Source organism: Eschrichtius robustus, chromosome 9 (genome assembly GCF_028021215.1).
Source record: "Eschrichtius robustus isolate mEscRob2 chromosome 9, mEscRob2.pri, whole genome shotgun sequence".
Classification (NCBI taxonomy): Eukaryota; Metazoa; Chordata; class Mammalia; order Artiodactyla; family Eschrichtiidae; genus Eschrichtius; species Eschrichtius robustus.
In genome coordinates, this window is record NC_090832.1 from 78,925,360 (window position 1) to 78,948,358 (window position 22,999).

Below are 22,999 nucleotides of genomic sequence, written 5' to 3' on the forward strand. Positions count from 1 at the left end.
AGGCTCCCGTTTCTCCATGGCCTGTCCTGCATTGTTGGTTTTGACACTTTATTCAGCATGGCCCTTTTGACCGATGGGAAGCGAGACTTCTTTGTAGCGCTGATTTGCCTTTCCAGGTTGCTTGTTTGGCCAAAAAGGGCGTATGCGTTTTTTCCTGAATATATTCAGGAAAAAACGCATACGCCCTTTTTGGCCAAGGGCATCATTGTCGAGCTTTTGCTGCTTTTCCTGTGCTTTAAAGGCGATTCGAATCTCCCTCCTGAAATCTGTTTCCCGCAATTCTGCCTTGCTTTGAAATCCTCTTCGTTGCCTTCCCTCAATATATTTGTGGACGAGAGTTATCATTTATAACTCTGCAGGTTTGTGAATTGCAGTGCCCCTGAGCTCCATTTTTCAACTCGCTTTCTTGGGAGCTGGCCGCAAAAGCGCAGGATTGCTTCAGGCCCTATTCTGCTTCCGGGCGGCAGGCTGAGCCTGTGGTTAATTCTTCTTTCTGATGGGAAAATAGAGTGACCTATGCCTGTCCCAAGACCTAGAGCTAGTCTCTCATTGGTTCCCCCTCTTCCCGTTCATCCTCAGGACAAATTGCAACCTGTACGGAATAGGAGGTTAAAGGTGCTGATTCTCCAAGGAGGGAGATTGCTAGGAAAGCGGCTGGAATGGCGAACCCGAGCACAAGGAGGTGAGAAATGAGGTGCCTTTTAGAAACCTTTCCCGATCACACGGTGTACCATCTTCTGGGTTTCTCATGCATGTTTTCGATGTAGGAAGGTGCCCTTGAACCTGGAGATTTGGGACCCATGGGATGGGTACCACGCAGCATTACTTTCAAGGGTCTGCGTTTGCTCACCCAACCTCACCAAACCTCTCAGCCCCAAGAGTGTCCACCCTTTCGTCTCAATCAGCTGTGGGTCTAGATATGGTCAACCCAGGTGGCATCACAGCCCCTGAAAGAATTTTGTAAGAATTTCTCTCTCTTTCACTGTCTTTGTTTCACGGGTTTTTAAAAGTAATTGATTTTTATAATGGGGTTTAGCTGCTTTTCAGTGCTGTGTTTATGACGCTTTACACCCACTTGACTCACATACAGAGAGATTTCAATACATAGGTTTTAAGATTCTTACTAGTCAGATATATTTTTGAGCGGTGAATAGGGGGTGTTGAGTCCCGTTTACTGAGCAAGGAGTAGGTCTTGTCTATTACATATTGGGTTTATGGAACGGTATCTGAGCTAATTTGAAACCCCGGTTTTATGCATCACCGCACCTCACCTTTCCCGTTAAGCAGCCATAGTGTGTTTTCTAAACGTGTGACTCTCTTCTGTTTTGTAATTCAGTTCAAGTGTAGCGGTTTTTACATTCCCTCTATAAGTGATATCTTATGATAAGTGTCTTTTTCTGTGTGACTTATTTCACGTAGAATCGTCGTAACTATATCCACTCATCATGCTGCTACGAGCCTTTTGACGTAGATTTCATGGCTGAGTGATATTCCATTGTACATAAGGACCACAACTTCTTTATCCATTTTTCTCTTTCCTGGGATATTTAAGGTGTAACGAAGTGGAGGTTCTTGTCAACAGAGCAGCCGTAAACATTGGGGTGCCTGTGTCTTGTTGATTTTTAGTTTTCCCAATTTATACGCCCATGAGTGGAAGTGCCCTATGCTCTCTAAGCTGAGTTTTCTAGATGTTTCAAGACACACCGTACACCTCTCCAGAGTGGCTGTTGGCAATTTACATCCCGCCCATCAGCGTAGCAAGGCTCCCGTTTCTCCATGGCCTGTCCTGCATTGCTGGTTTTGACACTTTATTCAGCATGGCCCTTTTAACCGATGGGAAGCGAGACTTCTTTGTAGCGCTGATTTGCCTTTCCAGGTTGCTTGGTTGGCCAAAAAGGGCGTACGCGTTTTTTCCTGAATATATTCAGGAAAAAACGCGTACGCCCTTTTCGGCCAAGGGCATCTTTGTCGAGGTTTTGCCGCTTTTCCTGTGCTTTAAAGGCGATTCGAATCTCCCTCCTGAAATCTGTTTCCTGCAATTCTGCCTTGCTTTCAAATCCTCTTCGTTGCCTTCCCTCAATATAGTTGTGGACGAGAGTTATCATTTATAACTCTGCAGGTTTGTGAATTGCAGTGCCCCTGAGCTCCATTTTTCAACTCGCTTTCTTGGGAGCTGGCCGCAAAAGCGCAGGATTGCTTCAGGCCCTATTCTGCTTCCGGGCGGCAGGCTGAGCTTGTGGTTAATTCTTCTTTCTGATGGGAAAATAGAGTGACCTGTGCCTGTCCCAAGACCTAGAGCTAGTCTCTCATTGGTTCCCCCTCTTCCCATTCATCCTCAGGACAAATTGCAACCTGTACGGAACAGGAGGTTAAAGGTGCTGATTCTCCAAGGAGGGAGATTGCTAGGAAAGCGGCTGGAATGGCGAACCCGAGCACAAGGAGGTGAGAAATGAGGTGCCTTTTAGAAACCTTTCCCGATCACACGGTGTACCATCTTCTGGGTTTCTCATGCATGTTTTCGATGTAGGAAGGTGCCCTTGAACCTGGAGATTTGGGACCCATGGGATGGGTACCACGCAGCATTACTTTCAAGGGTCTGCGTTTGCTCACCCAACCTCACCAAACCTCTCAGCCACAAGAGTGTCCACCCTTACGTCTCAATCAGCTGTGGGTCTAGATATGGTCAACCCAGGTGGCATCACAGCCCCTGAAAGAATTTTGTAAGAATTTCTCTCTCTTTCACTGTCTTTGTTTCACGGGTTTTTTAAAGTAATTGATTTTTATAATGGGGTTTAGCTGCTTTTCAGTGCTGTGTTTATGACGCTTTACCCCCACGTGACTCACTTACAGAGAGATTTCAATACATATGTTTTAAGATTCTTACTAGTCAGATATATTCTTGGGCGGTGAATAGGGGGTGTTGAGTCCCGTTTACTGAGCAAGGAGTAGGTCTTGTCTATTACATATTGGGTTTATGGAACGGTATCTGAGCTAATTTGAAACCCCGGTTTTATGCATCACCGCACCTCACCTTTCCCGTTAAGCAGCCATAGTGTGTTTTCTAAACGTGTGACTCTCTTCTGTTTTGTAATTCAGTTCAAGTGTAGCGGTTTTTACATTCCCTCTATAAGTGATATCTTATGATAAGTGTCTTTTTCTGTGTGACTTATTTCACGTAGAATAGTCGTACCTATATCCACTCATCATGCTGCTACGAGCCTTTTGACGTAGATTTCATGGCTGAGTGATATTCCATTGTACATAAGGACCACAACTTCTTTATCCATTTTTCTCTTTCCTGGGATATTTAAGGTGTAACGAAGTGGAGGTTCTTGTCAACAGAGCAGCCGTAAACATTGGGGTGCCTGTGTCTTGTTGATTTTTAGTTTTCCCAATTTATACGCCCATGAGTGGAAGTGCCCTATGCTCTCTAAGCTGAGTTTTCTAGATGTTTCAAGACACACCGTACACCTCTCCAGAGTGGCTGTTGGCAATTTACATCCCGCCCATCAGCGTAGCAAGGCTCCCGTTTCTCCATGGCCTGTCCTGCATTGTTGGTTTTGACACTTTATTCAGCATGGCCCTTTTGACCGATGGGAAGCGAGACTTCTTTGTAGCGCTGATTTGCCTTACCAGGTTGCTTGTTTGGCCAAAAAGGGCGTATGCGTTTTTTCCTGAATATATTCAGGAAAAAACGCATACGCCCTTTTTGGCCAAGGGCATCATTGTCGAGCTTTTGCTGCTTTTCCTGTGCTTTAAAGGCGATTCGAATCTCCCTCCTGAAATCTGTTTCCCGCAATTCTGCCTTGCTTTGAAATCCTCTTCGTTGCCTTCCCTCAATATATTTGTGGACGAGAGTTATCATTTATAACTCTGCAGGTTTGTGAATTGCAGTGCCCCTGAGCTCCATTTTTCAACTCGCTTTCTTGGGAGCTGGCCGCAAAAGCGCAGGATTGCTTCAGGCCCTATTCTGCTTCCGGGCGGCAGGCTGAGCCTGTGGTTAATTCTTCTTTCTGATGGGAAAATAGAGTGACCTGTGCCTGTCCCAAGACCTAGAGCTAATCTCTCATTGGTTCCCCCTCTTCCCGTTCATCCTCAGGACAAATTGCAACCTGTACGGAACAGGAGGTTAAAGGTGCTGATTCTCCAAGGAGGGAGATTGCTAGGAAAGCGGCTGGAATGGCGAACCCGAGCACAAGGAGGTGAGAAATGAGGTGCCTTTTAGAAACCTTTCCCGATCACACGGTGTACCATCTTCTGGGTTTCTCATGCATGTTTTCGATGTAGGAAGGTGCCCTTGAACCTGGAGATTTGGGACCCATGGGATGGGTACCACGCAGCATTACTTTCAAGGGTCTGCGTTTGCTCACCCAACCTCACCAAACCTCTCAGCCCCAAGAGTGTCCACCCTTACGTCTCAATCAGCTGTGGGTCTAGATATGGTCAACCCAGGTGGCATCACAGCCCCTGAAAGAATTTTGTAAGAATTTCTCTCTCTTTCACTGTCTTTGTTTCACGGGTTTTTTAAAGTAATTGATTTTTATAATGGGGTTTAGCTGCTTTTCAGTGCTGTGTTTATGACGCTTTACCCCCACGTGACTCACTTACAGAGAGATTTCAATACATATGTTTTAAGATTCTTACTAGTCAGATATATTCTTGGGCGGTGAATAGGGGGTGTTGAGTCCCGTTTACTGAGCAAGGAGTAGGTCTTGTCTATTACATATTGGGTTTATGGAACGGTATCTGAGCTAATTTGAAACCCCGGTTTTATGCATCACCGCACCTCACCATTCCCGTTAAGCAGCCATAGTGTGTTTTCTAAACGTGTGACTCTCTTCTGTTTTGTAATTCAGTTCAAGTGTAGCGGTTTTTACATTCCCTCTATAAGTGATATCTTATGATAAGTGTCTTTTTCTGTGTGACTTATTTCACGTAGAATCGTCGTACCTATATCCACTCATCATGCTGCTACGAGCCTTTTGACGTAGATTTCATGGCTGAGTGATATTCCATTGTACATAAGGACCACAACTTCTTTATCCATTTTTCTCTTTCCTGGGATATTTAAGGTGTAACGAAGTGGAGGTTCTTGTCAACAATGCAGCCGTAAACATTGGGGTGCCTGTGTCTTGTTGATTTTTAGTTTTCCCATTTTATACGCCCATGAGTGGAAGTGCCCTATGCTCTCTAAGCTGAGTTTTCTAGATGTTTCAAGACACACCGTACACCTCTCCAGAGTGGCTGTTGGCAATTTACATCCCGCCCATCAGCGTAGCAAGGCTCCCGTTTCTCCATGGCCTGTCCTGCATTGTTGGTTTTGACACTTTATTCAGCATGGCCCTTTTGACCGATGGGAAGCGAGACTTCTTTGTAGCGCTGATTTGCCTTTCCAGGTTGCTTGTTTGGCCAAAAAGGGCGTATGCGTTTTTTCCTGAATATATTCAGGAAAAAACGCATACGCCCTTTTTGGCCAAGGGCATCATTGTCGAGCTTTTGCTGCTTTTCCTGTGCTTTAAAGGCGATTCGAATCTCCCTCCTGAAATCTGTTTCCCGCAATTCTGCCTTGCTTTGAAATCCTCTTCGTTGCCTTCCCTCAATATATTTGTGGACGAGAGTTATCATTTATAACTCTGCAGGTTTGTGAATTGCAGTGCCCCTGAGCTCCATTTTTCAACTCGCTTTCTTGGGAGCTGGCCGCAAAAGCGCAGGATTGCTTCAGGCCCTATTCTGCTTCCGGGCGGCAGGCTGAGCCTGTGGTTAATTCTTCTTTCTGATGGGAAAATAGAGTGACCTGTGCCTGTCCCAAGACCTAGAGCTAATCTCTCATTGGTTCCCCCTCTTCCCGTTCATCCTCAGGACAAATTGCAACCTGTACGGAACAGGAGGTTAAAGGTGCTGATTCTCCAAGGAGGGAGATTGCTAGGAAAGCGGCTGGAATGGCGAACCCGAGCACAAGGAGGTGAGAAATGAGGTGCCTTTTAGAAACCTTTCCCGATCACACGGTGTACCATCTTCTGGGTTTCTCATGCATGTTTTCGATGTAGGAAGGTGCCCTTGAACCTGGAGATTTGGGACCCATGGGATGGGTACCACGCAGCGTTACTTTCAAGGGTCTGCGTTTGCTCACCCAACCTCACCAAACCTCTCAGCCCCAAGTGTGTCCACCCTTACGTCTCAATCAGCTGTGGGTCTAGATATGGTCAACCCAGGTGGCATCACAGCCCCTGAAAGAATTTTGTAAGAATTTCTCTCTCTTTCACTGTCTTTGTTTCACGGGTTTTTAAAAGTAATTGATTTTTATAATGGGGTTTAGCTGCTTTTCAGTGCTGTGTTTATGACGCTTTACACCCACTTGACTCACATACAGAGAGATTTCAATACATAGGTTTTAAGATTCTTACTAGTCAGATATATTTTTGAGCGGTGAATAGGGGGTGTTGAGTCCCGTTTACTGAGCAAGGAGCAGGTCTTGTCTATTACATATTGGGTTTATGGAACGGTATCTGAGCTAATTTGAAACCCCGGTTTTATGCATCACCGCACCTCACCTTTCCCGTTAAGCAGCCATAGTGTGTTTTCTAAACGTGTGACTCTCTTCTGTTTTGTAATTCAGTTCAAGTGTAGCGGTTTTTACATTCCCTCTCTAAGTGATATCTTATGATAAGTGCCTTTTTCTGTGTGACTTATTTCACGTAGAATCGTCGTACCTATATCCACTCATCATGCTGCTACGAGCCTTTTGACGTAGATTTCATGGCTGAGTGATATTCCATTGTACATAAGGACCACAACTTCTTTATCCATTTTTCTCTTTCCTGGGATATTTAAGGTGTAACGAAGTGGAGGTTCTTGTCAACAGAGCAGCCGTAAACATTGGGGTGCCTGTGTCTTGTTGATTTTTAGTTTTCCCAATTTATACGCCCATGAGTGGAAGTGCCCTATGCTCTCTAAGCTGAGTTTTCTAGATGTTTCAAGACACACCGTACACCTCTCCAGATTGGCTGTTGGCAATTTACATCCCGCCCATCAGCGTAGCAAGGCTCCCGTTTCTCCATGGCCTGTCCTGCATTGCTGGTTTTGACACTTTATTCAGCATGGCCCTTTTGACCGATGGGAAGCGAGACTTCTTTGTAGCGCTGATTTGCCTTTCCAGGTTGCTTGGTTGGCCAAAAAGGGCGTTTGCGTTTTTTCCTGAATATATTCAGGAAAAAACGCATACACCCTTTTTGGCCAAGGGCATCATTGTCGAGGTTTTGCCGCTTTTCCTGTGCTTTAAAGGCGATTCGAATCTCCCTCCTGAAATCAGTTTCCTGCAATTCTGCCTTGCTTTCAAATCCTCTTCGTTGCCTTCCCTCAATATATTTGTGGACGAGAGTTATCATTTATAACTCTGCAGGTTTGTGAATTGCAGTGCCCCTGAGCTCCATTTTTCAACTCGCTTTCTTGGGAGCTGGCCGCAAAAGCGCAGGATTGCTTCAGGCCCTATTCTGCTTCCGGGCGGCAGGCTGAGCCTGTGGTTAATTCTTCTTTCTGATGGGAAAATAGAGTGACCTGTGCCTGTCCCAAGACCTAGAGCTAGTCTCTCATTGGTTCCCCCTCTTCCCGTTCATCCTCAGGACAAATTGCAACCTGTACGGAACAGGAGGTTAAAGGTGCTGATTCTCCAAGGAGGGAGATTGCTAGGAAAGCGGCTGGAATGGCGAACCCGAGCACAAGGAGGTGAGAAATGAGGTGCCTTTTAGAAACCTTTCCCGATCACACGGTGTACCATCTTCTGGGTTTCTCATGCATGTTTTCGATGTAGGAAGGTGCCCTTGAACCTGGAGATTTGGGACCCATGGGATGGGTACCACGCACCATTACTTTCAAGGGTCTGCGTTTGCTCACCCAACCTCACCAAACCTCTCAGCCCCAAGAGTGTCCACCCTTACGTCTCAATCAGCTGTGGGTCTAGATATGGTCAACCCAGGTGGCATCACAGCCCCTGAAAGAATTTTGTAAGAATTTCTCTCTCTTTCACTGTCTTTGTTTCACGGGTTTTTAAAAGTAATTGATTTTTATAATGGGGTTTAGCTGCTTTTCAGTGCTGTGTTTATGACGCTTTACACCCACTTGACTCACATACAGAGAGATTTCAATACATAGGTTTTAAGATTCTTACTAGTCAGATATATTTTTGAGCGGTGAATAGGGGGTGTTGAGTCCCGTTTACTGAGCAAGGAGTAGGTCTTGTCTATTACATATTGGGTTTATGGAACGGTATCTGAGCTAATTTGAAACCCCGGTTTTATGCATCACCGCACCTCACCTTTCCCGTTAAGCAGCCATAGTGTGTTTTCTAAACGTGTGACTCTCTTCTGTTTTGTAATTCAGTTCAAGTGTAGCGGTTTTTACATTCCCTCTATAAGTGATATCTTATGATAAGTGTCTTTTTCTGTGTGACTTATTTCACGTAGAATCGTCGTACCTATATCCACTCATCATGCTGCTACGAGCCTTTTGACGTAGATTTCATGGCTGAGTGATATTCCATTGTACATAAGGACCACAACTTCTTTATCCATTTTTCTCTTTCCTGGGATATTTAAGGTGTAACGAAGTGGAGGTTCTTGTCAACAGAGCAGCCGTAAACATTGGGGTGCCTGTGTCTTGTTGATTTTTAGTTTTCCCAATTTATACGCCCATGAGTGGAAGTGCCCTATGCTCTCTAAGCTGAGTTTTCTAGATGTTTCAAGACACACCGTACACCTCTCCAGAGTGGCTGTTGGCAATTTACATCCCGCCCATCAGCGTAGCAAGGCTCCCGTTTCTCCATGGCCTGTCCTGCATTGTTGGTTTTGACACTTTATTCAGCATGGCCCTTTTGACCGATGGGAAGCGAGACTTCTTTGTAGCGCTGATTTGCCTTTCCAGGTTGCTTGTTTGGCCAAAAAGGGCGTATGCGTTTTTCCCTGAATATATTCAGGAAAAAACGCATACGCCCTTTTTGGCCAAGGGCATCATTGTCGAGCTTTTGCTGCTTTTCCTGTGCTTTAAAGGCGATTCGAATCTCCCTCCTGAAATCTGTTTCCCGCAATTCTGCCTTGCTTTGAAATCCTCTTCGTTGCCTTCCCTCAATATATTTGTGGACGAGAGTTATCATTTATAACTCTGCAGGTTTGTGAATTGCAGTGCCCCTGAGCTCCATTTTTCAACTCGCTTTCTTGGGAGCTGGCCGCAAAAGCGCAGGATTGCTTCAGGCCCTATTCTGCTTCCGGGCGGCAGGCTGAGCCTGTGGTTAATTCTTCTTTCTGATGGGAAAATAGAGTGACCTGTGCCTGTCCCAAGACCTAGAGCTAATCTCTCATTGGTTCCCCCTCTTCCCGTTCATCCTCAGGACAAATTGCAACCTGTACGGAACAGGAGGTTAAAGGTGCTGATTCTCCAAGGAGGGAGATTGCTAGGAAAGCGGCTGGAATGGCGAACCCGAGCACAAGGAGGTGAGAAATGAGGTGCCTTTTAGAAACCTTTCCCGATCACACGGTGTACCATCTTCTGGGTTTCTCATGCATGTTTTCGATGTAGGAAGGTGCCCTTGAACCTGGAGATTTGGGACCCATGGGATGGGTACCACGCAGCGTTACTTTCAAGGGTCTGCGTTTGCTCACCCAACCTCACCAAACCTCTCAGCCCCAAGTGTGTCCACCCTTACGTCTCAATCAGCTGTGGGTCTAGATATGGTCAACCCAGGTGGCATCACAGCCCCTGAAAGAATTTTGTAAGAATTTCTCTCTCTTTCACTGTCTTTGTTTCACGGGTTTTTAAAAGTAATTGATTTTTATAATGGGGTTTAGCTGCTTTTCAGTGCTGTGTTTATGACGCTTTACACCCACTTGACTCACATACAGAGAGATTTCAATACATAGGTTTTAAGATTCTTACTAGTCAGATATATTTTTGAGCGGTGAATAGGGGGTGTTGAGTCCCGTTTACTGAGCAAGGAGCAGGTCTTGTCTATTACATATTGGGTTTATGGAACGGTATCTGAGCTAATTTGAAACCCCGGTTTTATGCATCACCGCACCTCACCTTTCCCGTTAAGCAGCCATAGTGTGTTTTCTAAACGTGTGACTCTCTTCTGTTTTGTAATTCAGTTCAAGTGTAGCGGTTTTTACATTCCCTCTCTAAGTGATATCTTATGATAAGTGCCTTTTTCTGTGTGACTTATTTCACGTAGAATCGTCGTACCTATATCCACTCATCATGCTGCTACGAGCCTTTTGACGTAGATTTCATGGCTGAGTGATATTCCATTGTACATAAAGACCACAACTTCTTTATCCATTTTTCTCTTTCCTGGGATATTTAAGGTGTAACGAAGTGGAGGTTCTTGTCAACAGAGCAGCCGTAAACATTGGGGTGCCTGTGTCTTGTTGATTTTTAGTTTTCCCAATTTATACGCCCATGAGTGGAAGTGCCCTATGCTCTCTAAGCTGAGTTTTCTAGATGTTTCAAGACACACCGTACACCTCTCCAGATTGGCTGTTGGCAATTTACATCCCGCCCATCAGCGTAGCAAGGCTCCCGTTTCTCCATGGCCTGTCCTGCATTGCTGGTTTTGACACTTTATTCAGCATGGCCCTTTTGACCGATGGGAAGCGAGACTTCTTTGTAGCGCTGATTTGCCTTTCCAGGTTGCTTGGTTGGCCAAAAAGGGCGTTTGCGTTTTTTCCTGAATATATTCAGGAAAAAACGCATACACCCTTTTTGGCCAAGGGCATCATTGTCGAGGTTTTGCCGCTTTTCCTGTGCTTTAAAGGCGATTCGAATCACCCTCCTGAAATCAGTTTCCTGCAATTCTGCCTTGCTTTCAAATCCTCTTCGTTGCCTTCCCTCAATATATTTGTGGACGAGAGTTATCATTTATAACTCTGCAGGTTTGTGAATTGCAGTGCCCCTGAGCTCCATTTTTCAACTCGCTTTCTTGGGAGCTGGCCGCAAAAGCGCAGGATTGCTTCAGGCCCTATTCTGCTTCCGGGCGGCAGGCTGAGCCTGTGGTTAATTCTTCTTTCTGATGGGAAAATAGAGTGACCTGTGCCTGTCCCAAGACCTAGAGCTAGTCTCTCATTGGTTCCCCCTCTTCCCGTTCATCCTCAGGACAAATTGCAACCTGTACGGAACAGGAGGTTAAAGGTGCTGATTCTCCAAGGAGGGAGATTGCTAGGAAAGCGGCTGGAATGGCGAACCCGAGCACAAGGAGGTGAGAAATGAGGTGCCTTTTAGAAACCTTTCCCGATCACACGGTGTACCATCTTCTGGGTTTCTCATGCATGTTTTCGATGTAGGAAGGTGCCCTTGAACCTGGAGATTTGGGACCCATGGGATGGGTACCACGCACCATTACTTTCAAGGTTCTGCGTTTGCTCACCCAACCTCACCAAACCTCTCAGCCCCAAGAGTGTCCACCCTTACGTCTCAATCAGCTGTGGGTCTAGATATGGTCAACCCAGGTGGCATCACAGCCCCTGAAAGAATTTTGTAAGAATTTCTCTCTCTTTCACTGTCTTTGTTTCACGGGTTTTTAAAAGTAATTGATTTTTATAATGGGGTTTAGCTGCTTTTCAGTGCTGTGTTTATGACGCTTTACACCCACTTGACTCACATACAGAGAGATTTCAATACATAGGTTTTAAGATTCTTACTAGTCAGATATATTTTTGAGCGGTGAATAGGGGGTGTTGAGTCCCGTTTACTGAGCAAGGAGTAGGTCTTGTCTATTACATATTGGGTTTATGGAACGGTATCTGAGCTAATTTGAAACCCCGGTTTTATGCATCACCGCACCTCACCTTTCCCGTTAAGCAGCCATAGTGTGTTTTCTAAACGTGTGACTCTCTTCTGTTTTGTAATTCAGTTCAAGTGTAGCGGTTTTTACATTCCCTCTATAAGTGATATCTTATGATAAGTGTCTTTTTCTGTGTGACTTATTTCACGTAGAATCGTCGTAACTATATCCACTCATCATGCTGCTTCGAGCCTTTTGACGTAGATTTCATGGCTGAGTGATATTCCATTGTACATAAGGACCACAACTTCTTTATCCATTTTTCTCTTTCCTGGGATATTTAAGGTGTAACGAAGTGGAGGTTCTTGTCAACAGAGCAGCCGTAAACATTGGGGTGCCTGTGTCTTGTTGATTTTTAGTTTTCCCAATTTATACGCCCATGAGTGGAAGTGCCCTATGCTCTCTAAGCTGAGTTTTCTAGATGTTTCAAGACACACCGTACACCTCTCCAGAGTGGCTGTTGGCAATTTACATCCCGCCCATCAGCGTAGCAAGGCTCCCGTTTCTCCATGGCCTGTCCTGCATTGCTGGTTTTGACACTTTATTCAGCATGGCCCTTTTAACCGATGGGAAGCGAGACTTCTTTGTAGCGCTGATTTGCCTTTCCAGGTTGCTTGGTTGGCCAAAAAGGGCGTACGCGTTTTTTCCTGAATATATTCAGGAAAAAACGCGTACGCCCTTTTCGGCCAAGGGCATCATTGTCGAGGTTTTGCCGCTTTTCCTGTGCTTTAAAGGCGATTCGAATCTCCCTCCTGAAATCTGTTTCCTGCAATTCTGCCTTGCTTTCAAATCCTCTTCGTTGCCTTCCCTCAATATAGTTGTGGACGAGAGTTATCATTTATAACTCTGCAGGTTTGTGAATTGCAGTGCCCCTGAGCTCCATTTTTCAACTCGCTTTCTTGGGAGCTGGCCGCAAAAGCGCAGGATTGCTTCAGGCCCTATTCTGCTTCCGGGGGGCAGGCTGAGCCTGTGGTTAATTCTTCTTTCTGATGGGAAAATAGAGTGACCTGTGCCTGTCCCAAGACCTAGAGCTAGTCTCTCATTGGTTCCCCCTCTTCCCATTCATCCTCAGGACAAATTGCAACCTGTACGGAACAGGAGGTTAAAGGTGCTGATTCTCCAAGGAGGGAGATTGCTAGGAAAGCGGCTGGAATGGCGAACCCGAGCACAAGGAGGTGAGAAATGAGGTGCCTTTTAGAAACCTTTCCCGATCACACGGTGTACCATCTTCTGGGTTTCTCATGCATGTTTTCGATGTAGGAAGGTGCCCTTGAACCTGGAGATTTGGGACCCATGGGATGGGTACCACGCAGCATTACTTTCAAGGGTCTGCGTTTGCTCACCCAACCTCACCAAACCTCTCAGCCCCAAGAGTGTCCACCCTTACGTCTCAATCAGCTGTGGGTCTAGATATGGTCAACCCAGGTGGCATCACAGCCCCTGAAAGAATTTTGTAAGAATTTCTCTCTCTTTCACTGTCTTTGTTTCACGGGTTTTTAAAAGTAATTGATTTTTATAATGGGGTTTAGCTGCTTTTCAGTGCTGTGTTTATGACGCTTTACACCCACTTGACTCACATACAGAGAGATTTCAATACATAGGTTTTAAGATTCTTACTAGTCAGATATATTTTTGAGCGGTGAATAGGGGGTGTTGAGTCCCGTTTACTGAGCAAGGAGTAGGTCTTGTCTATTACATATTGGGTTTATGGAACGGTATCTGAGCTAATTTGAAACCCCGGTTTTATGCATCACCGCACCTCACCTTTCCCGTTAAGCAGCCATAGTGTGTTTTCTAAACGTGTGACTCTCTTCTGTTTTGTAATTCAGTTCAAGTGTAGCGGTTTTTACATTCCCTCTCTAAGTGATATCTTATGATAAGTGTCTTTTTCTGTGTGACTTATTTCACGTAGAATCGTCGTACCTATATCCACTCATCATGCTGCTACGAGCCTTATGACGTAGATTTCATGGCTGAGTGATATTCCATTGTACATAAGGACCACAACTTCTTTATCCATTTTTCTCTTTCCTGGGATATTTAAGGTGTAACGAAGTGGAGGTTCTTGTCAACAGAGCAGCCCTAAACTTTGGGGTGCCTGTGTCTTGCTGATTTTTAGTTTTCCCAATTTATACGCCCATGAGTGGAAGTGCCCTATGCTCTCTAAGCTGAGTTTTTTAGATGTTTCAAGACACACCGTACACCTCTCCAGAGTGGCTGTTGGCAATTTACATCCCGCCCATCAGCGTAGCAAGGCTCCCGTTTCTCCATGGCCTGTCCTGCATTGCTGGTTTTGACACTTTATTCAGCATGGCCCTTTTGACCGATGGGAAGCGAGACTTCTTTGTAGCGCTGATTTGCCTTTCCAGGTTGCTTGGTTGGCCAAAAAGGGCGTATGCGTTTTTTCCTGAATATATTCAGGAAAAAACGCATACGCCCTTTTTGGCCAAGGGCATCATTGTCGAGGTTTTGCCGCTTTTCCTCTGCTTTAAAGGCGATTCGAATCTCCCTCCTGAAATCTGTTTCCTGCAATTCTGCCTTGCTTTCAAATCCTCTTCGTTGCCTTCCCTCAATATATTTGTGGACGAGAGTTATCATTTATAACTCTGCAGGTTTGTGAATTGCAGTGCCCCTGAGCTCCATTTTTCAACTCGCTTTCTTGGGAGCTGGCCGCAAAAGCGCAGGATTGCTTCAGGCCCTATTCTGCTTCCGGGCGGCAGGCTGAGCCTGTGGTTAATTCTTCTTTCTGATGGGAAAATAGAGTGACCTGTGCCTGTCCCAAGACCTAGAGCTAGTCTCTCATTGGTTCCCCCTCTTCCCGTTCATCCTCAGGACAAATTGCAACCTGTACGGAATAGGAGGTTAAAGGTGCTGATTCTCCAAGGAGGGAGATTGCTAGGAAAGCGGCTGGAATGGCAAACCCGAGCACAAGGAGGTGAGAAATGAGGTGCCTTTTAGAAACCTTTCCCGATCACACGGTGTACCATCTTCTGGGTTTCTCATGCATGTTTTCGATGTAGGAAGGTGCCCTTGAACCTGGAGATTTGGGACCCATGGGATGGGTACCACGCAGCATTACTTTCAAGGGTGTGCGTTTGCTCACCCAACCTCACCAAACCTCTCAGCCCCAAGAGTGTCCACCCTTACGTCTCAATCAGCTGTGGGTCTAGATATGGTCAACCCAGGTGGCATCACAGCCCCTGAAATAATTTTGTAAGAATTTCGCTCTCTTTCACTGTCTTTGTTTCACGGGTTTTTAAAAGTAATTGATTTTTATAATGGGGTTTAGCTGCTTTTCAGTGCTGTGTTTATGACGCTTTACACCCACTTGACTCACATACAGAGAGATTTCAATACATAGGTTTTAAGATTCTTACTAGTCAGATATATTTTTGAGCGGTGAATAGGGGGTGTTGAGTCCCGTTTACTGAGCAAGGAGTAGGTCTTGTCTATTACATATTGGGTTTATGGAACGGTATCTGAGCTAATTTGAAACCCCGGTTTTATGCATCACCGCACCTCACCTTTCCCGTTAAGCAGCCATAGTGTGTTTTCTAAACGTGTGACTCTCTTCTGTTTTGTAATTCAGTTCAAGTGTAGCGGTTTTTACATTCCCTCTATAAGTGATATCTTATGATAAGTGTCTTTTTCTGTGTGACTTATTTCACGTAGAATCGTCGTACCTATATCCACTCATCATGCTGCTACGAGCCTTTTGACGTAGATTTCATGGCTGAGTGATATTCCATTGTACGTAAGGACCACAACTTCTTTATCCATTTTTCTCTTTCCTGGGATATTTAAGGTGTAACGAAGTGGAGGTTCTTGTCAACAGAGCAGCCGTAAACATTGGGGTGCCTGTGTCTTGTTGATTTTTAGTTTTCCCAATTTATACGCCCATGAGTGGAAGTGCCCTATGCTCTCTAAGCTGAGTTTTCTAGATGTTTCAAGACACACCGTACACCTCTCCAGAGTGGCTGTTGGCAATTTACATCCCGCCCATCAGCGTAGCAAGGCTCCCGTTTCTCCATGGCCTGTCCTGCATTGTTGGTTTTGACACTTTATTCAGCATGGCCCTTTTGACCGATGGGAAGCGAGACTACTTTGTAGCGCTGATTTGCCTTTCCAGGTTGCTTGGTTGGCCAAAAAGGGCGTATGCGTTTTTTCCTGAATATATTCAGGAAAAAACGCATACGCCCTTTTTGGCCAAGGGCATCATTGTCGAGCTTTTGCTGCTTTTCCTGTGCTTTAAAGGCGATTCGAATCTCCCTCCTGAAATCTGTTTCCCGCAATTCTGCCTTGCTTTGAAATCCTCTTCGTTGCCTTCCCTCAATATATTTGTGGACGAGAGTTATCATTTATAACTCTGCAGGTTTGTGAATTGCAGTGCCCCTGAGCTCCATTTTTCAACTCGCTTTCTTGGGAGCTGGCCGCAAAAGCGCAGGATTGCTTCAGGCCCTATTCTGCTTCCGGGCGGCAGGCTGAGCCTGTGGTTAATTCTTCTTTCTGATGGGAAAATAGAGTGACCTGTGCCTGTCCCAAGACCTAGAGCTAGTCTCTCATTGGTTCCCCCTCTTCCCGTTCATCCTCAGGACAAATTGCAACCTGTACGGAACAGGAGGTTAAAGGTGCTGATTCTCCAAGGAGGGAGATTGCTAGGAAAGCGGCTGGAATGGCGAACCCGAGCACAAGGAGGTGAGAAATGAGGTGCCTTTTAGAAACCTTTCCCGATCACACGGTGTACCATCTTCTGGGTTTCTCATGCATGTTTTCGATGTAGGAAGGTGCCCTTGAACCTGGAGATTTGGGACCCATGGGATGGGTACCACGCAGCATTACTTTCAAGGGTCTGCGTTTGCTCACCCAACCTCACCAAACCTCTCAGCCCCAAGAGTGTCCACCCTTACGTCTCAATCAGCTGTGGGTCTAGATATGGTCAACCCAGGTGGCATCACAGCCCCTGAAAGAATTTTGTAAGAATTTCTCTCTCTTTCACTGTCTTTGTTTCACGGGTTTTTAAAAGTAATTGATTTTTATAATGGGGTTTAGCTGCTTTTCAGTGCTGTGTTTATGACGCTTTACCCCCACGTGACTCACTTACAGAGAGATTTCAATACATAGGTTTTAAGATTCTTACTAGTCAGATATATTTTTGAGCGGTGAATAGGGGGTGTTGAGTCCGTTTACTGAGCAAGGAGTAGGTCTTGTCTATTACATATTGGGTTTATGGAACGGTATCTGAGCTAATTTGAAACCCCGGTTTTATGCATCACCGCACCTCACCTTTCCCGTTAAGCAGCCATAGTGTGTTTTCTAAACGTGTGACTCTCTTCTGTTTTGTAATTCAGTTCAAGTGTAGCCGTTTTTACATTCCCTCTATAAGTGATATCTTATGATAAGTGTCTTTTTCTGTGTGACTTATTTCACGTAGAATCGTCGTACATATATCCACTCATCATGCTGCTACGAGCCTTATGACGTAGATTTCATGGCTGAGTGATATTCCATTGTACATAAGGACCACAACTTCTTTATCCATTTTTCTCTTTCCTGGGATATTTAAGGTGTAAGGAAGTGGAGGTTGTTGTCAACAGAGCAGCCCTAAACTTTGGGGTGCCTGTGTCTTGCTGATTTTTAGTTTTCCCAATTTATACGCCCATGAGTGGAAGTGCCCTATGCTCTCTAAGCTGAGTTTTTTAGATATTTCAAGACACACCGTACACCTCTCCAGAGTGGCTGTTGGCAATTTACATCCCGCCCATCAGCGTAGCAAGGCTCCCGTTTCTCCATGGCCTGTCCTGCATTGCTGGTTTTGACACTTTATTCAGCATGGCCCTTTTGACCGATGGGAAGCGAGACTTCTTTGTATCGCTGATTTGCCTTTCCAGGTTGCTTGGTTGGCCAAAAAGGGCGTATGCGTTTTTTCCTGAATATATTCAGGAAAAAACGCATACGCCCTTTTTGGCCAAGGGCATCATTGTCGAGGTTTTGCCGCTTTTCCTCTGCTTTAAAGGCGATTCGTATCTCCCTCCTGAAATCTGTTTCCTGCAATTCTGCCTTGCTTTCAAATCCTCTTCGTTGCCTTCCCTCAATATATTTGTGGACGAGAGTTATCATTTATAACTCTGCAGGTTTGTGAATTGCAGTGCCCCTGAGCTCCATTTTTCAACTCGCTTTCTTGGGAGCTGGCCGCAAAAGCGCAGGATTGCTTCAGGCCCTATTCTGCTTCCGGGCGGCAGGCTGAGCCTGTGGTTAATTCTTCTTTCTGATGGGAAAATAGAGTGACCTGTGCCTGTCCCAAGACCTAGAGCTAGTCTCTCATTGGTTCCCCCTCTTCCCGTTCATCCTCAGGACAAATTGCAACCTGTACGGAATAGGAGGTTAAAGGTGCTGATTCTCCAAGGAGGGAGATTGCTAGGAAAGCGGCTGGAATGGCGAACCCGAGCACAAGGAGGTAAGAAATGAGGTGCCTTTTAGAAACCTTTCCCGATCACACGGTGTACCATCTTCTGGGTTTCTCATGCATGTTTTCGATGTAGGAAGGTGCCCTTGAACCTGGAGATTTGGGACCCATGGGATGGGTACCACGCAGTATTACTTTCAAGGGTCTGCGTTTGCTCACCCAACCTCACCAAACCTCTCAGCCCCAAGAGTGTCCACCCTTACGTCTCAATCAGCTGTGGGTCTAGATATGGTCAACCCAGGTGGCATCACAGCCCCTGAAAGAATTTTGTAAGAATTTCTCTCTCTTTCACTGCCTTTGTTTCACGGGTTTTTAAAAGTACTTGATTTTTATAATGGGGTTTAGCTGCTTTTCCCTGCTGTGTTTATGCCGCTTTACACCCACTTGACTCCCTTACAGAGAGATATCAACACATCGGTTTTAAGATTCTTACTAGTCAGATATATTCTTGGGCGGTGAATAGGGGATGTTGAGACCCGTTCACTGAGCAAGGAGTAGGTCTTGTCTATTACATATTGGGGTTATGGAACGGTATCTGAGCTATTTTGAAACCCTTGTTTTATGCATCACCCCACCTCACCTTTCCCGTTAAGCAGCCATAGTGTGTTTTCTAAACGTGTGACTCTCTTCTGTTTTGTAATTCAGTTCAAGTGTAGCGGTTTTTACATTCCCTCTATATGTGATATCTTATGATAAGTGTCTTTTTCTGTGTGACTTATTTCACGTAGAATCGTCGTACCTAAATCCACTCATCATGCTGCTACGAGCCTTATGACGTTGATTTCATGGCTGAGTGATATTGCATTGTACATAAGGAGCACAACTTCTTTATCCATTTTTCTCTTTCCTGGGATATTTAAGGTGTAACAAAGTGGAGGTTCTTGTCAACAGAGCAGCCCTAAACTTTGGGGTGCCTGTGTCTTGCTGATTTTTAGTTTTCCCAATTTATACGCCCATGAGTGGAAGTGCCCTATGCTCTCTAAGCTGAGTTTTTTAGACGTTTCAAGACACACCGTACACCTCTCCAGAGTGGCTGTTGGCAATTTACATCCCGCCCATCAGCGTAGCAAGGCTCCCGTTTCTCCATGGCCTGTCCTGCATTTCTGGTTTTGACACTTTATTCAGCATGGCCGTTTTGACCGATGGGAAGCGAGACTTCTTTGTAGAGCTGATTTGCCTTTCCAGGTTGCTTGGTTGGCCAAAAAGGGCGTATGCGTTTTTTCCTGAATATATTCAGGAAAAAACGCATACGCCCTTTTTGGCCAAGGGCATCATTGTCGAGGTTTTGCCGCTTTTCCTGTGCTTTAAAGGCGATTCGAATCTCCCTCCTGAAATCTGTTTCCTGCAATTCTGCCTTGCTTTCAAATCCTCTTCGTTGCCTTCCCTCAGTATATTTGTGGACGAGAGTTATCATTTATAACTCTGCAGGTTTGTGAATTGCAGTGCCCCTGAGCTCCATTTTTCAACTCGCTTAATTGGGTGCTGGCCGCAAAAGCGCAGGATTGCTTCAGGCCCTTTTCTCCTTCCGGGCGGCAGGCTGAGCCTGTGGTTAATTCTTCTTCCTGATGGGAAAATAGAGTGACCTGTGCCTGTCCCAAGGCCTAGAGCTAGTCTCTCATTGGTTCCCCCTCTTCCCGTTCCTCCTCAGGACAAATTGCAACCTGTACGGAACAGGAGGTTAAAGGTGCTGATTCTCCAAGGAGGGAGATTGCTAGGAAAGCGGCTGGAATGGCGAACCCGAGCACAAGGAGATGAGAAATGAGGTGCGTTTTAGAAACCATTCCCGATCACACGGTGTACCATCTTCTGGGTTTCTCATGCATGTTTTCGATGTAGGAAGGTGCCCTTGAACCTGGAGATTTGGGACCCATGGGATGGGTACCACGCAGTATTACTTTAAAGGGTCTGTGTTTCCTCACCCAACCTCACCAAATCTCTCAGCCCCAAGAGTCTCCACCCTTATGTCTCAATCAGCTGTGGGCCTAGATATGGTCAATCCAGGTGGCATCACAGCCCCTGAACGAATTTTGTAAGAATTTCTCTCTCTTTCACTGTCTTTGCTTCACGGGTTTTTAAAAGTAATTGATTTTTATAATGGGGTTTAGCTGCTTTTCACTGCTGTGTTTATGCCGCTTTACACCCACTTGACTCCCTTACAGAGAGATATCAACACATCGGTTTTAAGGTTCTTACTATTCAGATATATTCTTGGGCGCTGAATAGGGGATGTTGAGACCCGTTCACTGTGCAAGGAGTAGGTCTTGTCTATTACATATTGGGGTTATGGAACGGTACCTGAGCTAATTTGAAACCCTTGTTTTATGCATCACCCCACCTCACCTTTCCCGTTAAGCAGCCATAGTGTGTTTTCTAAACGTGTGACTCTCTTCTGTTTTGTAATTCAGTTCAAGTGTAGCGGTTTTTACATTCCCTCTATAAGTGATATCTTATGATAAGTGTCTTTTTCTGTGTGACTTATTTCACGTACAATCGTCGTACGTAAATCCACTCATCATGCTGCTACGAGCCTTATGACGTTGATTTCATGGCTGAGTGATATTGCATTGTACATAAGGACGACAACTTCTTTATCCATTTTTCTCTTTCCTGGGATATTTAAGGTGTAACGAAGTGGAGGTTCTTGTCAACAGAGCAGCCCTAAACTTTGGGGTGCCTGTGTCTTGCTGATTTTTAGTTTTCCCAATTTATACGCCCATGAGTGGAAGTGCCCTATGCTCTCTAAGCTGAGTTTTTTAGACGTTTCAAGACACACCGTACACCTCTCCAGAGTGGCTGTTGGCAATTTACATCCCGCCCATCAGCGTAGCAAGGCTCCCGTTTCTCCATGGCCTGTCCTGCATTTCTGGTTTTGACACTTTGTTCAGCATGGCCCTTTTGACCGATGGGAAGCGAGACTTCTTTGTAGCGCTGATTTGCCTTTCCAGGTTGCTTGGTTGGCCAAAAAGGGCGTATGCGTTTTTTCCTGAATATATTCAGGAAAAAACGCATACGCCCTTTTTGGCCAAGGGCATCATTGTCGAGGTTTTGCCGCTTTTCCTGTGCTTTAAAGGCGATTCGAATCTCCCTCCTGAAATCTGTTTCCTGCAATTCTGCCTTGCTTTCAAATCCTCTTCGTTGCCTTCCCTCAGTATATTTGTGGACGAGAGTTATCATTTATAACTCTGCAGTTTTGTGAATTGCAGTGCCCCTGAGCTCCATTTTTCAACTCGCTTTCTTGGGAGCTGGCCGCAAAAGCGCAGGATTGCTTCAGGCCCTATTCTGCTTCCGGGCGGCAGGCTGAGCCTGTGGTTAATTCTTCTTCCTGATGGGAAAATAGAGTGACCTGCGCCTCTCCCAACACCTAGAGCTAGTCTCTCATTGGTTCCCCCTCTTCCCGTTCCTCCTCAGGACAAATTGCAACCTGTACGGAACAGGAGGTTAAAGGTGCTGATTCTCCAAGGAGGGAGATTGCTAGGAAAGCGGCTGGAATGGCGAACCCGAGCACAAGGAGATGAGAAATGAGGTGCGTTTTAGAAACCTTTCCCGATCACACGGTGTACTATCTTCTGGGTTTCTCATGCATGTTTTCGATGTCGGAAGGTGCCCTTGAACCTGGAGATTTGGGACCCATGGGATGGGTACCACGCAGTATTACTTTAAAGGGTCTGCGTTTGCTCACCCAACCTCACCAATCCTCTCAGCCCCAGGAGTGTCCACCCTTATGTCTCAATCAGCTGTGGGTCTAGATATGGTCAACCCAGGTGGCATCACAGCCCCTGAACGAATTTTGTAAGAATTTCTCTCTCTTTCACTGTCTTTGCTTCACGGGTTTTTAAAAGTAATTGATTTTTATAATGGGGTGTAGCTGCTTTTCAGAGCTGTGTGTATGCCGCTTTACACCCACTTGCCTCACTTACAGAGAGATATCAACACATAGGTTTTAAGATTCTTACTAGTCAGATATATTCTTGGGGGGTGAATAGGGGGTGTTGAGTCCCGTTCACTGAGCAAGGAGTAGGTCTTGTCTATTACATATTGGGTTTATGGAACGGTATCTGAGCTAATTTGAAACCCCGGTTTTATGCATCACCGCACCTCACCTTTCCTGTTAAGCAGCCATAGTGTGTTTTCTAAACGTGTGACTCTCTTCTGTTTTGTAATTCAGTTCAAGTGTAGCGGTTTTTACATTCCCTCTATAAGTGATATCTTATGATAAGTGTCTTTTTCTGTGTGACTTATTTCACGTAGAATCGTCATACCTAAATCCACTCATCATGCTGCTACGAGCCTTATGACGTTGATTTCATGGTTGAGTGATATTCCATTGTACATAAGGACCACAACTTCTTTATCCATTTTTCTCTTTCCTGGGATATTTAAGGTGTAAGGAAGTGGAGGTTCTTGTCAACAGAGCAGCCCTAAACTTTGGGGTGCCTGTGTCTTGCTGATTTTTAGTTTTCCCAATTTATACGCCCATGAGTGGAAGTGCCCTATGCTCTCTAAGCTGAGTTTTTTAGATATTTCAAGACACACCGTACACCTCTCCAGAGTGGCTGTTGGCAATTTACATCCCGCCCATCAGCGTAGCAAGGCTCCCGTTTCTCCATGGCCTGTCCTGCATTGCTGGTTTTGACACTTTATTCAGCATGGCCCTTTTGACCGATGGGAAGCGAGACTACTTTGTAGCGCTGATTTGCCTTTCCAGGTTG